This window comes from Panthera tigris, chromosome B1 (assembly GCF_018350195.1).
Source record: "Panthera tigris isolate Pti1 chromosome B1, P.tigris_Pti1_mat1.1, whole genome shotgun sequence".
NCBI classification, from domain to species: domain Eukaryota; kingdom Metazoa; phylum Chordata; class Mammalia; order Carnivora; family Felidae; genus Panthera; species Panthera tigris.
This window is the reverse complement of record NC_056663.1, coordinates 95,978,488-95,994,624: the sequence shown is the minus strand read 5'-3', so window position 1 is coordinate 95,994,624 and position 16,137 is coordinate 95,978,488. Positions and strand designations below refer to the sequence as shown.

The 16,137-nt window shown below is 38.1% G+C and overlaps 1 long non-coding RNA gene across 1 annotated transcript in view; it reads left to right on the top strand.

Annotated features, from left to right (window-relative positions):
- Positions 1-199: 199 nt before the first annotated feature.
- The window catches only part of LOC122237679, a 49,160-nt gene continuing 33,222 nt past the window's right edge, over positions 200-16,137 (top strand). The window contains exons 1-4 of the long non-coding RNA XR_006216278.1: positions 200-284; positions 4,933-5,040; positions 5,545-5,694; positions 9,336-9,412. This is a non-coding gene — a long non-coding RNA (uncharacterized LOC122237679). The remainder of the gene's footprint in view (positions 285-4,932; positions 5,041-5,544; positions 5,695-9,335; positions 9,413-16,137) is intronic.

Below are 16,137 nucleotides of genomic sequence, written 5' to 3'. Positions count from 1 at the left end.
AGATGCAGCGCCGGCCGCGCGCGCGCACAGGCCGAGTGAGACTACGGCGCGTGCGCGAGTTCCGGAGCGCCACGCGCTCTCCTTTCCTTTGCAACTCCTCCGGGAGGCAGGCTCCGCCCAGTCCCCTCGCAATGCGCGTGCGCCCTGGAACCGCTTCCTTTCCCAGGTTTAAGTTCGTGTCCGCGAACTCCCGCCTCTTCGCTTTTGCTCCGCTAGGGACTTCACGTGCGCCTAGGCGGCTGCGGAGGCGGGAGCCTGGCTGGGTCGCCTTTTCGAGGGCGCAGGTTGGTGGCTTGTGGGAGGCCACGACTTAGTTTTAACTGCTGGCGCAAACTATTGAGGGGCGTCCCTTTTTCCCCCGTGGCGCTGGCGCGCCTTTCCGGAAGCTGGGAGCGTGGGCGCGCAGACAAGCTACCGCCCGAAAGTTTTGGCGACGAACTGGAGTCTTCTTGTCGCGGATAGAGTGCACAGTGCCCGCACTACGGTTATTTGGCATCCGGAATCTACTCGCTGCCTGCGCTAGCACGGAGCAGCCACTCCCGGGTGGTTTTGGTCAAGACTTCGCTTGTAGAATTTTCTTTCAGGTTTCAGACTAAAGGTGTTACCGCTTAAATCATAGTCCGTGGCGGTAGGGAAGTGGCTAGAATGAGGTGGTCCTTTGATTCGCTCATTCAGCTTTATTTACATTTTTTTTTTTAATCTCCCTAAGTCTTTCACAGTCTTTTAGCCTCTCAAGTCCTTTAAAAATCTGGTATAAATTCACCTCTGAAGCCTTATTCTGGGCTCCTTACCTCAAGCACTCAACTCCTTTGACTTGCTGTCTCGTGTCCTAGTCTGTTGTCTTTGTGTCAGGGAGTTCCCCCACGCCCACTCCCAAGAACTACTTGCTGTGAACAATCGGTGTGATAAATGAGTGAAGGTGTATTAAGGGAGTAACAATTTTCGTTTAATCTTGAGGAACCGGTGCGATGGAGGAGAGACCCGAAAAGCAGTGGGGGCATATGATACGAACTAAAGTACTTACTAGGGAAAGGGCTAGTGTTCCATTTTCGCTTCAGTAATCAGGAGCAAAGTCTGGAAAATTAGGTTGGTAGTCTTAAGTCAACAGATAGGCTTGGATTTATACTACCCGTTTTGGAGGAGCCATTGAAGAGTTTGAAGGGGCAAATGACCGGATAAAACTTCTCTAGATTATCTACCGGATGTATTAAAGACTGGAGTAGGAAAAGCATGGAAAACAAGTTAGTAGGCTATGGTATTAGTGCAAGAAATGAGGAAACTTAGAACTAAGTGGCATTAGGGCAGGGGTCTGCAAGCTTTTCTATGAAGAGCCAAACATATTTTAGGCCTGTCTTTCATAATTACTCAACTGTCTTATAGTAAGAAAGCAACCTAAAAGATGCTTAGAGGAATGAGCATGATTGTGTTCCAGTAAAACTTTATTTATGGACACTGACATTTTAGGTGTCATGAAATACTATTTTTTTTCAACTCTTTAAACCTGTAAAAGCCATTTTTTGATCTACAGAGATACAAAAAGAGTCTATAGGCCATAGTTTGCTCACCCCTGTACTTTCTTGGGGCAGAATGAACAGGATTTAATTGGGAAAAGTAAGTGACCATATGGTCTAGTCTCCAATCTAGAATATTTTTGGAACTGAAAGGTGGCACTATACACTGGGAGAACAAGATTAAAATTAGATTGTCCCAGGCAAATCTGAGTGGTCATCCTGAGGTTAATGGTTAGATGTCATAACTGCTTTAGGACTTGGTAACAGGAAATGCCAATGATGGAAACAGGATGATTGGGAAGAAACTGGTTTTGGAAAGAAGATGGATGCTTGGGATGAGATGCTTGGGAGAGAAGATGGATACAATTGGGATGATCTCAATAAGCAGGAAGAAACCACCTGAGAAGCTGCATAGCAGGCCACTCCTTGTATGTTATTGACCGCATTGGGTCACTAACTATTCCCCAAACAGTAACTGACAAGGAGTTTGGGATTACCATGTCTGGTTAGTGTTTATCTGACTTTTGGCAGGTTTTATGCAGGATTGTGGCATGCATTGCTGGACACTTAGTATCTGTGGCCCCTTCCCACTAAATGACAGTAGCACACCCCTGACATTGGGGCATCAAAAAAACAACCTTCTTTCCTCCCCTAGAAAGGTGTTAGTTGAGTGGTTAAACTAAGTGGCTTAAACCATCAGGATTTACCTTGGAGCTGAATTATACACATGTATGTTTCTTTTCCCTGATTGGTTTGAAAGGAAGAGATGAATTGAGCAGTATTGAAGTTGTCAAGAAAATAGAGTGGGGAATGTTGGGTAGGTAACCAACATTGTTTGCCATGAGAGTAAAAAGTCAAACATTTTCTTATATATCCTTGATAAAATAAATATCTCAACTTCTCCACACTTGAAGCCCACCCCCCCACCCCCCCACCCCCCCCACCCCCCCCCCACCCCCGTCTAAAGTTTTTTTCTGAGCAACTTATTCTCATTCTAAGCCCCCTGAATTGGTCCAGAAGGCAGTTCTTTCTCTCTGCCAGGTAACAATCCCTCACAGTAGGATATTCCTTCTTTGAATACTGTAGTAACTTTCTGCTCTTCTTTCCCTTCTTTGTTCCACATGAAGGCACTAGTCCTGTATACTGATTTTCTTAACTTGGGCACCCTATCTCCAGTGTCACTCAGCTATTTAAAGGAAACAACTCAGAAATCTCAGTTGGCACTCAAAGTCGTCTATAAATCCACAAATGGCTTTGCTTCCTCCCCTTCTGCAGCAAACCTAATCTTTACACATAACTTCTATTACTTCGATGCATTTCCTTTTACAATACCTAATCTCCATCCTCCCCATTGCTAAATTCATTCCCCACTCCAAGACTTTACTCATTCTATTTCCTCATTGAGAGTGCCCTTCTTAATCCTTTCTCCACCCAAATTCTGTTACCTTCCAATTCCTTCTCTAATTCTGCCTCTGTCCCAGGCTGTATCAGCCCACAATGATCTCTTTCTCTGAATTTCTACCAATTTCTTCCCTATACTATCCATTTTATTTTATGCTCTTGACTATTTTGTTACTGAAACTCTGCTTTGGGTCCCTACGTGTCTCCTTTTTGCATCTGTAGATATTCCTTTTCTGTCTTTTCCACCTCCCTTTTCCTCCTTATAATCCACCCCTGCTTCACCCAGAAGTCATCTATAAGCATCTGTTATTATCTATGTTCTTTTCTCCTCTTGTTACTCTTTTTTCCTTGACATTTTATTTACTTAGTGATTTACTTCTCATCTCTATGGAAGATGTACCTCTCCAGCCCTGACCTCTCTCTGGGAGATAATAGTACTGGCCACCAAATATTTCCATTTCTCTTCCCACACACATAGCAGACTTGCATTTCCCTATTCCTTTGAACTCAGTGTGGCCAATGACATGTGATTGGAAGTGGTCTGTATCACTTCCAAGTAAAAGCTTAAAGAATGCACAATTTCTAAATAAACTTTTTTTTTTGTTTTGTTTTTTGTTTTTTTTAAAGGGAGATGGCGGGGTGGTTCAGTTGATTAGCATCCAACTCTTGGTTTCAGCTCAGGGCATGATCTCACGGTTTGTGAGTTTGAGCCCTGCATCGGGCTCTGTGCTGACAGTATAGAGCCTGCTTAGGATTCTCTCTCCTTCTCTCTCTTCCCCTCCCCTGCTCATGCTCTCCCTCTCTCTCTCTCAAAATAAATAAACTTAAGAAAAGAATGCATAATGTCTCATGCCCTCTTTCCTTTTGGCAAAGTGATGGAATGTTTTAGTTATCTATTGCTGTATAACAAACCACTCCAAATCTTAGTGACTTAAAATAGTAACTGGTTTGGGGCACCTGGGTGGCTCAGTCAGTTAAGTGTCCAACTTTGGCTTAGGTCATGATCTCAAGGCACACAAGTTCAAGCACTGTGTTGGGCTCTGTTGTTGACAGCTCAGAGCCTGGAGCCTGCTTCAGATTCAGTGTCTCCCTCTGTCTCTGGCCCTCCTCCGCTCATGCTAATGCTCATGCTCACGGTCACGCTCATGCTCTGTCTCTGTCTCTCTCTCTCTTAAAAATAAACATTAAAAAAAGAGTAACTTTTATTATCACTAATGGTTTTGTGGATTGAATGGGCTCATGGGCAGCTGTCTTAACTTGCTTGGGGTCTCATGTGGTTGCAGCCAGGTATTTTCTGGAGCTGGAGTAATTAGGAAGCTTGACTGGATGCGAGAATAGCCAAGCCTTTCTTCTTCCCAGTGTTATCCTAGGGCCTTGCTTCACAATGGCTTCTCCAGCAGAGTAACCTAATTTCTTAGTAGTTTAGGACTCTCAAAAGTGCAAAAGCTTCCAGGTCTTGTAAGTCTTAGGCCTAGAAATAATACATTCTATTGGTTAAAGCAGTCACAGGGCCAGCTCAGTTTCAAGGGGAAGAGAAATAAACTCCACCTCTTGAATGGAGACTGGGGAGAAGAGTGATAAAGAATTTGTGGCCTTCTTTAATCTGTCACCCCGACAATGTTTCATATGGTGGTTGCTTACATCAGTGAGGGTCCTAGATTCAGGGCAAAGTAGAAAAGAGCCTTTAGGTGACAGACACAGTCGTATGAATGAGAAATACATCTCTGCTGTTCTAAACCACTGAGATGTTTAGAGCTGTTTGCTAGCAAACAAAACCTAATCTACACTAATACAAAAACTGGTACTGGAAGTAGGGCACTATTGCAGCAAAAACCTAAAATATGTGGCATTGACATATATGTGTCTGTTACAAATGTTAGTGGTTGGTTGGTAGGCAGCATCCAGTTCTGATTCACTTATGAATCTCCCAGCAAATCTAGCTCAGAAATTTGAGCTCAATAAATATTTCTTAAATAAGAGAGATTGTTTCTTATAATTCTGTTCTATTTCTTTATTTTAGGGGGAAATACTTCTTTCCTGCATCAGATGTTTCTTGAAGTATGGAGTGGGTGCCATGATCTTAACTCTCAATACTCTATTCCAGTGCTACTAACAAGTTTCCTGATGTGTAAGTTTGGCACATGCAGCCCACCTTCTCCCTTTCCCCTTTCCCATGGGAGTCAGGCCTCCCACAGAAAGTGTGCTTTCTACTCTACTGCTTCATATCTTAAATTTCACAGGGGCCTGCCTATGCCAGGGGATGCTTGGGTAAGCTTAACAGGATGGGCCCTTTGGGGGAGGTGTTTTTTTTTTTTTTTTTTTTTTTCTTTCAGTTTTAGGAGCTAAGTTCACTGCCAGGGTAATTTAGGTAATTTAGTATCTGAACTTTTCATTTCTCCCTGGAAAATTCATATTGGGAGGGGGTCATAATCAAATTGAGCACATCTTTTTGACTTTTAATTTTTAGAGTATTTTTAGTTATCATTTGATCTTCTTTTAGGAACTTCTGTTAATGTTGAAAAATGTAGGGGGACATAATTTGAGACAGCAATAGAGCAGGTTTTCACTTATAGCCTTGGGTACAAAACAGCCTTGGAGCTGATTTAGTGATATGTTGTTTTGACCCATTCAGGACATTCAAGGGAACAAAATCTATACCTGTGACCCCAGGAGATTCCACAAAAGGGAGAAGAGACCTTATGAAGATGCGAGCACAATTGCCCTAACTGACCTCTGACTTCTTGACCAAGAAGGATAACCATATCCGAAGTTGATCTCAGTGGTAAGCTGAAGGCATAAGGCAAGGGTCTTCATACATTTTGCTGACATACATTTTGCTGACATTTGCTGACATACCAAATAATTTTTAAGTTGATGTGTAAAATTTTTTGTCCTAAAATTAGTTGCAAAAGATGTAATTTCTGGTTAAAGTAAATATGAATATTTTAAAATAAAAAGGGTTAAGATGCATATAATCAAATCAAATTCCATAGAAATTGAATACTCATCATCATCCATTTTTATAGAAATTTACATTATTTTTTCTATGAGTTTGTATTTTCACTCTACTTCCCCACAAGAGTTTTAAAAATATATTTTTATGCTCAAATATATTTTACTGCTTGTTCTGTCATTCTTTTCTGCAATAAAAGTTTGTTTATAATTAAAAAAAAATTATGACTAAAAATTGTGTCAAATATTTCTTCTGGATTGAATTATTATTACAATTATGAGTACATAATTGATAATAACAGTGTTACAAATTTCTTTTTATTTTTTAATTTTATTAAACATTTTTTTTTAATGTTTATTTATTTTTGAGAGAGAGAGACAGACAAAGTAGGAGCAGGGGAGGGGCAGAGAGAGAGGGAGACACAGAGTCCGAAGCAGGCTTCAGGCTCTGAGCTGTCAGCACAGAGCCCAATGTGGGGCTTGAACTCGCGAACTGCGAGATCATGACCTGAGCCGAAGTCAGACGCTTAACCGACTGAGCCACCCAGGCACCCCACATTACAAATTTTTACACATAGCTACTAAAGAGAACTAAAATTTTATTGGAAATATGTCTCTCAATGAAATGGTTGGAGCTCCCTCTTCCCAAATAGTTCATGAATGTAATTTTTTGCTAGGAGACAGAATAGAAGACAGAAAAAGACAGAATAATACCACTCGGTACAGGACTTACCAAAAATGACTAAATGATTATTGTAAATGCATTTCAAAATGCATTTATATAAAATAGAATACTATATGTAGAAAACTGTGTATCTAAATCTCCATAAAAGATAGGGATGAATAATGATGTAAGAAATGGTTAACAAATGACAATGAACAGTAGTGTTTGAGTAAAACAATATAGATTTTCTGTATTCAGTAATCTTTAGGTGAAAATTAATGAAAATATTTTCTCCTGTGAGTCTGTATAATTGCTCAAGAAAATACAAAACATTGACTGACTTCTGATACATATTTCTTTTACGTATAACACTGATTTGTTTATTGGAAATTTGTAATTTTTTAACATCTTTTTCCTTGAAATCCACTGAAATATGTAACTGAGACATAGGAGAATGAGATTTTACATCAAGTTCTTTCTCATTTCTGAGCAGGTGTGCCTTGTAGCTGACTAGTATTTCCCAGAATGTTTTCCACAAATTTCCATATTTGAATTCCGAGACAGATATATGAAATCTTGCTGTGAGTTTGTTACCCAGATGAAGTAAGGCTCAACCTTCTTCAGTATTTCTCTTTGCTATCTCAACAGGATTCTTTGGCATTGTCAGGGAGTGGAAGTGGAAATAGTATTGGACCATTTCTGTGCTTCTCTCTTAACAGATGTATAAGATGAGGAAAATCAGGAAATCTTCCTACAGGCTTAGCGTGCCTCAATTAAATTAAATATTGACATTGGCATTAGCATTGTTTCTTTGGTGACTCAGATGCTTTTTTTTTTAAGTTTATTTTATTTATTTATTTATTTTTACCATTTTATTTAATTTATTATTTTAATTTACATCCAAGTTAGTTAGCATATGGTGCAACAATGATTTCAGGAGTAGATTCCTTAATGCCGCTTACCCATTTAGCTCATCCCTCCTCCCACAACCCCTCCAGTAACCCTCTGTTTGTTCTCCATATTAAGAGTCTCTTATGTTTTGTCCTCCTTCCTGTTTATATATTATTTTTGCTTCCCTTCCCTTATGTTCATCTGTTCTGTGTCTTAAAGTCCTCATATGAGTGAAGTCATATATTTGTCTTTCTCTGACTGACAAATTTCGCTTAGCATAATACCCTCTGGTTCCATCCGCATGGTTGCAAATGACAAGGTTTCATTCTTTTTGATTGCCAAGTAATACTCCATTGTATGTATGTGTATATGTGTGTGTGTATACATACATATATATGTATACATATATATACACACACATATATACATACATGGATGAAGAAGATGTGGTATGTATGTATGTGTGTATATATGTATACACAATATACATATATGTATATACACATATATACACATACATACCATGTATGTGTACACATGTGTATATACATATATGTATCTATACATATATGTATATGTATACGTATATGTATATATGTATACATACATATATATACATATATATGTGTATATATGTATACATACATATATATACACATACATGTATATGTATATGTGTGTATACATATATATACATGTATGTGTATATATACATATATATGTATACATACACACACACACATACATACATACCACATCTTTATCCATTCATTCATCGATGGACATTTGGGCTCTTTCCATACTTTGGCTATTGTTGATAGTGCTGCTATAAACATGAGGGTGCATGTGCCCCTTCGAAACAGCAGTATCCCTTAGATAAATACCTAGTACTATAATTGTTGGGTCATAGAGTAGTTCTATTTTTAGTTTTTTGAGGAACCTCCATATTGTTTTCCAGAGTGTCTGCACCAGCTTGCATTCCCACCAGCAGTGCAGAAGAGATCCTCTTTCTCCACATCCTCGCCAACATCTGTTGTTGCCTGAGTTGTTAATGTTAGCCATTCTGACAGGTGTGAGGTGGTATCTCATTGTGGTTTTGATTTGTATTTCCCTGATGATGAGTGATGTTGAGCATTTTTTCATGTGTCGGTTGGCCATCTGGATGTCTTCTTTGGAGAAGTTCTATTCATGTCTTTTGCCCATTTCTGCACTGGATTATTTGTTTTTTGGTGTTGAGTTTGAGAAGTTCTTTATAGATTTTGGATACTAACCCTTTATCTGATATGTCATTTGCAAATATCTTCTCCCATTCTGTCTGTTACCTTTTAGTTTTCCTGATTGTTTCCTTCGATGTGCAGAAGCTTTTTACTGTGATGAGGTCCCAATAGTTCATTTTTGCTTTTGTTTCCCTTGCCTCCAGGAGCTTTTTTGTACACGGGAACATTTGCCATCGTAAGATCTGGGATGAGTGAGAGGATGTCTGTTTTTTATAAGTGGGAAAATAATGATTTTTACAGGAAGTTGGAAAAACAGAATTGTTGTGACATTTCAACTTCAGTCATATTTTAGGCAGCTCAGTTTTAGGAAAGAGTAGATGAAAGTTGAATAAATGGGATTGATTTCCTAAAAATCATCTGTGTTTTCCTTGGAAAGTACTTATAGAATCCCAGTGTAGATAGACTCCAGTTTGAAAACTACTAAGTTTAAGACAATAAAATTATGTAGGGAATACAGTGTAGTTGCAGGGGATTCTGTTAATGCTCTTAGCCTCTTGGGCCTCTTGGCCTCTTCCCCATGGGCAAGATGCTGAATGGTGAGAAACTAGGTGAGAAAGCTCAGCCTTGTGGCCAGTTTTACTCTTGGAGCAAGGCTGCCATCAGGAATCATGCCTTCTGGTCTGTTTCTTTTTACTGCAGATTTTACAGGGACATGTCTTCAAGTGGGTGGAGGGGAGAGTCTCTGTCATCCTGCTCTGCCAGTCAGTGACTCAGTGGTAAGTATGCCTGCTCCCATTGGTGGTGCCTTGTTCCCAGCATCAGCTTTATCAGTAAGAGTGATAATTCTCAGCTGTCTACTGTTTTGCCTGTTTTTCAGTTTGTTCACAACTTGGTAGGAAGAAGGATGTGGTTTACTGTGTCCCCTAAATACTCTCCATTTTTAATAGTGCTATGAATATTAACACAATAAATATGTACTGTGAGTTTTCCTGAGTTCTTTTAGCCATGAAGTTATTATCAATGCTGCTTGCTTTTTTTCCTAATAGATTTGTGCATAGCAGTAAGTGTAGTTTGTTTTCAAATGTTATTTGCCAAGAGACTATCACTGGGCAATATACATAAAACATCAGGAGAGTTAAGTTCAGGAGAAAAAGAATTGCTCTGTAGCCTTAAAGAGTTCTTTAACATACACTATGTCCCAAGTTTCACAGGTGAATGAATACATTAAGGGGTTGACTCAGGAAATTGGGCTTGCTATTCTGTTTCTTCCTGTGCTATAATTTACCTAGGTTGCTAAGCCTTAGTTTGAACATTCATAAAACAATGGTATAAAGTATGGCCATTATATGAGAAAATAAGATTATAAAGCAAAATAAGGAAGTGATAACTAATAGAAGCTCTGGGCATAAATATCTCTCGTATTTCAAGGAAATGGCACTTTTTAAAGGGACACAAACCTATGTTCTCTAAGCACTTGGGTCTTTATAAAATGACCTATGTTTTTGATTACGAAAAAATCTGTCAAGTTTAAAAGGTTTAATTTAACACAAAATAAACTCTTCTTGAATTCTCTACAATGGATTTGTGCAGATAATTCAAGTATTGTCCTACACTAGCAGAATTTTGACTGACTTTGACTTTGTTGTGGTTATTGAAAGGAAGTTCTCCAGTAGAACCCCGCTTTTTAAAAGGAAACAGGTTCAGGAATTTCTGACAAGAAGAACCAAAAGATCACAGTTTTGATTCTTCTTTTCCTCTTGCCTCCAACATCTAATTTAACATCAAGTCCTATTGACCCTGTTTCCAAAATAGTATATCAAACATGACCAACCACTTCTCCATAGGTCTACTGCTACTATCCTAGTACAAAATCAGTTGCTCTGATTTGGACAATGACAACAGCTTCTTGTTTGTCCATTCTTACCTTCTTTGTCATTAACCATTTAACAATATAAATCAGACTCTATCACTTCCCTATCTATACTTCGCTAATGTCTTTCTTTTGCATTGTAATAAAATCCAAACTCCTTATCATGGCCTATATCATCTATTCTACACCTACCTTATGGTCACTCTCCTATCACCTTCCTTGCTCATTGTGTTTCAGCCATATTGTTTTTCCATCTTTGTTTGAATATTCCAAGCTCATTCCTACTTAGATTTTCTAAGGCCTGACTGAGAATATTCTCATCAGTTAGGACTCAGCTCAAATGTTCACCCCTCAAAGAAGCTGATGTATGTCTAAAGAGCTCTTACTCTGTCTCCCTCAACTTTAATCATTCCCTATCCTGCTTAATTTTCTTTATCACATTTAGCACTACCTGAAATTATCTTATCTTTACATTTTTATTTTCTATCCCTCTGCTCACCCCCGATAGAATGTGATTCCATGATGGTAGAGCTGTTGGTCCTGTTTCCTGCTGTGTTGTCACAGTTTAGAATGAAGGTTGTCATTGATGGGAGTTATTAAATATTTGCTGAATGAGTGAATGAATTTTGCCAGTTTTTGCCAGCATATGGAGGTTTTTCCCTCTAGGGCAGAACTTAACCAAGCTACAAGATTGACATATAAAACCCTTATGTCAATATGTTAGTTTTCAGTGAGCAATATAACTGTCACATGGACTCAGACTTGCACTGATATGACCTGTTGAGGATTTTCTGCCTATGGGCTGACAAACAAAAGACTGGGGATTAAAGCAGAAACTTTTTGGGGAAAAATAGAATACAAGAAATGGGAATTAGATGGCTTGTATAGTTAAATATATCCATTTATTTAACAAATGTTTATAGGTATCTGTGTTCTGTGCTAGGTACTGAAGAATCAAAAAGGAATAATATCAAGTACCAGCCCTTATGGATTTGCAGTCTAGTTGGGGAAGCTGGTGATAAACTGACAATTACAAATAAATGTCAAAAGTACTCTTTTTAGGTTAATGTCAGGGTGATATGTTTGGACCTAGAAGGGAAACTGAGCCTTGGGGGACTGAAGTGAGTTTCCCAGGAAATGTTATTTGAGCTCTGAGGAATTAGCCAGGCAGAACAAGGAATGGCATGGTGGGGGAAGGGTAGTGCTGGCAGAAGCTGCAGCCCAACCAAAGGTCTAGAACCTGGAGAAAGCAGGGCTTTCTAAAAACTCCAAGTAGATCTATGTGGCTGGAGTCGAGTTTGAGGTTGGAGCGGGGTAGGGTGAGAAGGCTGGTGATAAGAGCCATGGACTTCGGTTTGGACTTTATCCTGATAAGAGGTAAAAGGGAGCCATAGAAAGTTTTTGTTTTGGTGGAGAGATGGAGTTCTTCTTTCACATTGCCAGAGTACAGCCAGTACTTTGCATTCTTTTGTCACAAAGATTTTTCTATGAACATCTGGGTAAGGTCCACACTCCTTTTCCTTGCACACAAGACCTTTCCTTTGCTCACTCTCAGCCTTATATCTGCTGCTCTCCATTGTGTATTCTGTGCTCTAACCTGCCAAATTTCTCAGTTTCCAGACTCACTCTCCAATCTTTAATTATGCTTTTGTATCCCCCATTCCTGTTAGTACCCTCACCCACCCCACTTCCAAAAAATGTTATTGGATTATTCTTCCAAACTACAAAACTACATGTTCTTTGCAACAAGCCAAACAAAACAGAAATGTGCAAAGAAAAAGTTAAAACTTTCTTCCTCTTACCATTAAACCCATGTACAATGTGCTTAAAATATTTTTATGCTCTGAATGCTCAACTATATTTAATAAATACTCTAAAATATTTTTAACTAATGTAGATCTATGCTATAAAATTTGTACAGCTTTCACCCCCATTCCCCAAACAATATGGGCATCATTCCAGTACCTGATGGATGTCAGACCCTATGTTTTATCTCATTTCCTCCACAACTAACATATGAGGTAGATACTCTTATCCCCAGTGGGTAGATGAGGAACTGAGATGTGATTAGTTTGCCCAAGGTTGCACAGCTAGTGATTGTGGGAGCAGCAATTTGAACTTGGGGAATGTAGCTCTCAAGTCCACAGTGCTAGCCACTGACTTTTACTGTCTCCCAAATAACGCTATTTTTGTTCTTTTTAATAACTGCACAATGTTTATATTCAGAATTTATTTGGTCACGCCCCTACTGGTGAATGTTGAGGGTTGTGTGTGTGTGTGTGTGTGTGTGCGCGTGCATGTGTTTTGCCACTACTTAAAATGCCTCAATGTGTAATTCTCCAAAGTGGGATTTGAGATCAGAAGGCTCTCCAAAGTGGGATTTGAGGTAAGAGGGCTCATTCATTTATTTTTAAACAAAATCCAAACAAAAAAGTACCATTAGGATAACTGTGAATGCCTTTAAATAATGACTTTTTAATTATATATTTTATTTTATTTTTTATTAAAAATTTTTAATTAATTAATTAATTTAGAAAGAGCATGAGCAGGGGAGGGGCAGAGATAGAGGGAGACAGAGAATCTGAAGCAGGCTCCAGGCTCTGAGCTGTTAGCACAGAGCATGATGTGGGGCTTGAACTCACAAACTGTGAGATCATGACCTGAGCTGAAGTCGGATGCTTAACTGATTGAGGCACCCATGTGCCCTATATAAAGATTTTAAATAAACAGTCTTTCATTATTACGTACATTGTTAAGACTCTGAATTTTGACAAACTGAGTTTAGCTGAGCTACCTGTAATAGCTTAGCTAATCATTTGCATTTGTGTCCAGAAATGCATGTTTTTGTACCCAATTATCATAGTGAATATGCTAGTTATTTGCTAGCTTACTTTGTTTTGGAGACAAATGTGTCCAATCTTATTCAATAATTGTATAACGCATTTCAACACTTCAAAAACAGTGCCTGGGACTAGTATACAGCATGGCAGTTTATTCAGAGGTTGTTTCTTATATGGATTTTTTCTCCTGACTATACCTTCAGCTTATATCTTAGTTTGTCATTATCTCTTATAGCAGAACGTGCTCCCTAAATGACAGTTGATAAGTAAGTTATTAATATTGTTTTAAATACATTTTTTCTTGCATTATTGAATGTTCTTCCCCTTTAGAGAGCAACCTTGAAGATTTTATTTTTCATTTAGCTTTATGTTCAGAGAAGAAAACTAAATCCTATTGTTTTCCTAAATAGCTATCTAATATCAGTTCTGAATTATTTTCTTGTTAATTAAAGAATAACCCAGATAGAAGTGCTAACTGGCATAGTGATAGTTTGCCTTTGTATTTTAGAACCTATTGGCCACCAATTAATACTGCATCTTGGTAGATATCTTCCTTCCCATCTCAGACAATAAGTTTCAAATGGCACAAATAAAGAATATACAATATTATCATCAATTTCTCCCCAAACTTTGAACAACCTCACCATGAATGACATTTGTGTACTACATTTTTTTTTAACCTACAGGCTACCATGTGGGGAAAAAATATGAGAAGGTTTTATTGACTAGATTTATTTTAATATTGAACATTTTTTTTTACAATATCTGAGCTTGTGCACCAAAGATGTGACACAGGGTCAGAACTAGGGCAGGGATGCACTTATTTCAAATTCAGAATTTAAGAGGGTGCCAGATAGCTCTGTAATCAAGGTATATCCTATTTTGGTGTAATATTTTTTGAATAAAAATTAAGGCCAAAACATTAAAAATTTAAGTAAAGATCAGAAGAAATCTACATTCTGGTGTTTGGGGGACCATTAATCTGTTTGAATACTGGGTGAAAAATGAGTGGAAAAGGAGAGATCTCTCTGATTTCTTCTTTGGTTTAAAGACAAAATGGATCTAAACTTAATACCCCATCTCATACATAGCATCATTAGATTAGCATTATTTCAGTCAACATGGTAACTTTAATGAATTGAAACCATTATCTTCTATCATCTATATTTACTGTATAAACATGTGATTATCTTACCTATAAATTTGTTTAAAGTATTACACCACTTGGAAAGCTGAATGGAAATTTACAAAGAAATACAGCTGACCCTTGAACAGCACAGTTTTGAAATGTGGAGGTATACTTACACAGGGATTTTTGGGCATACTTATTTTTATTATATACAGTCAAACTTTTATGATTCAAGGGTTATGTATGTAGCATTCTAACACCCCACTTATACTTATTGATATTTTTAGCTTCTTAAGGTTTTCTTTTTTTTGGCATTGTGGTTGATAAAACAGCACACCTTCATTTTGATATGCTGCTGGACTTCAGGTGAGGTTGAGAATTTTTCTGTATGTTTTTGAGATATTTGCATTTCTTCTTCTATGATCTGTCCATTCATTTCCTCTTTTGTGCATTTTTTTTTTGTTGTTGGATTGCTTGTCCTTTATCATTTTTTTGGTGGGGGGGATGTTTATAGTAGTAGTAATATTAACCTTTTTTTCTAACATGTGTTCAAATAGTTTTTCCTCTTTTACATTCACTTGTCTTGATGTTTTAAAAGGCATCTTTTAACTTATAGAAATGTTTAATTTTTTATGTGGTTAAATCTGTTGGTCTTTCCCTTCATGGCTTTTGGGCTTCCTGAAATTGACAGATTTTTGGTATCTCTTTTCATTAAAGATTGGGACAGCCAGCCAAGACTCTTTGGAGAGTGCTTGATGGGCTTTGATAACTTTTGTCTCAGGCTCTTTTACTTGTGTTGCTACCTCCCACTCTCCTCCTTCTGAGGGATCTGTTCTTTTTTAGGATTTGTTATTATTACATTCAAGCAAAGCCTTTCTGACCTAGGAGTCATTTGTCACTTATAAAAGTGTGCTTGCATATCTTTGCTCTGATTCACTATGTGCAGATTTTCTGTTTTTCTCCTTGTTTTAAGAAGCAATCACCATGTGGTCTTCTATTTTATGCTTTGTGTTTGGGCCATCTTCAGCTTCTGAGTTATTAAGCTTTTTAGAGGCACTCTAATGGGGAGGCATGCCCTTGGTATAAGAACTGTGGATGGTGAAGATAAATTGGTAATGTGGAGGTCATGGGCTTAATGGTGAGTTTGATTCTTTGATTATACCTGTATAATCCTGGGAGGTTGTTATAAGCCTCAGAGCCTTTTCCCATAAAATGGAAGTGATAATAATACTGCTCTGAGGCTACTTTTTGACAGTCCAAGAAAGGCCTCTAACAGTTAATTTAGATATTTCTTTCTTTTTGGTCATGTTTCAAGAATATTTTAATGAGGTGAGGTCTTCACAAATTACCTTGGTACCCCTTTTGGCAAAACAAACTCTTTTATTTGCTGTCAGCCCATAAAAGAAGGATAAAATTTCTTGGCCTTAAAGACTGAAATCCTTTACAGAGTGTCTGGAATGAACTGCCCTTATTTCATTATTGAAAAGAGAAACTTTTAAACTCTTAGTGGAAATTAAATTTGAGACCATTTTACACAAACCATGGCTTAGGACCAAACATAGAGCATATGTAGGTAAAGGATAGACATGAGGGAGAAGAGTCTGGCCTGCATTTTGGTGGATTTCAAAATGTGCACAGAATTTGTTCCACATCTTCATTAGT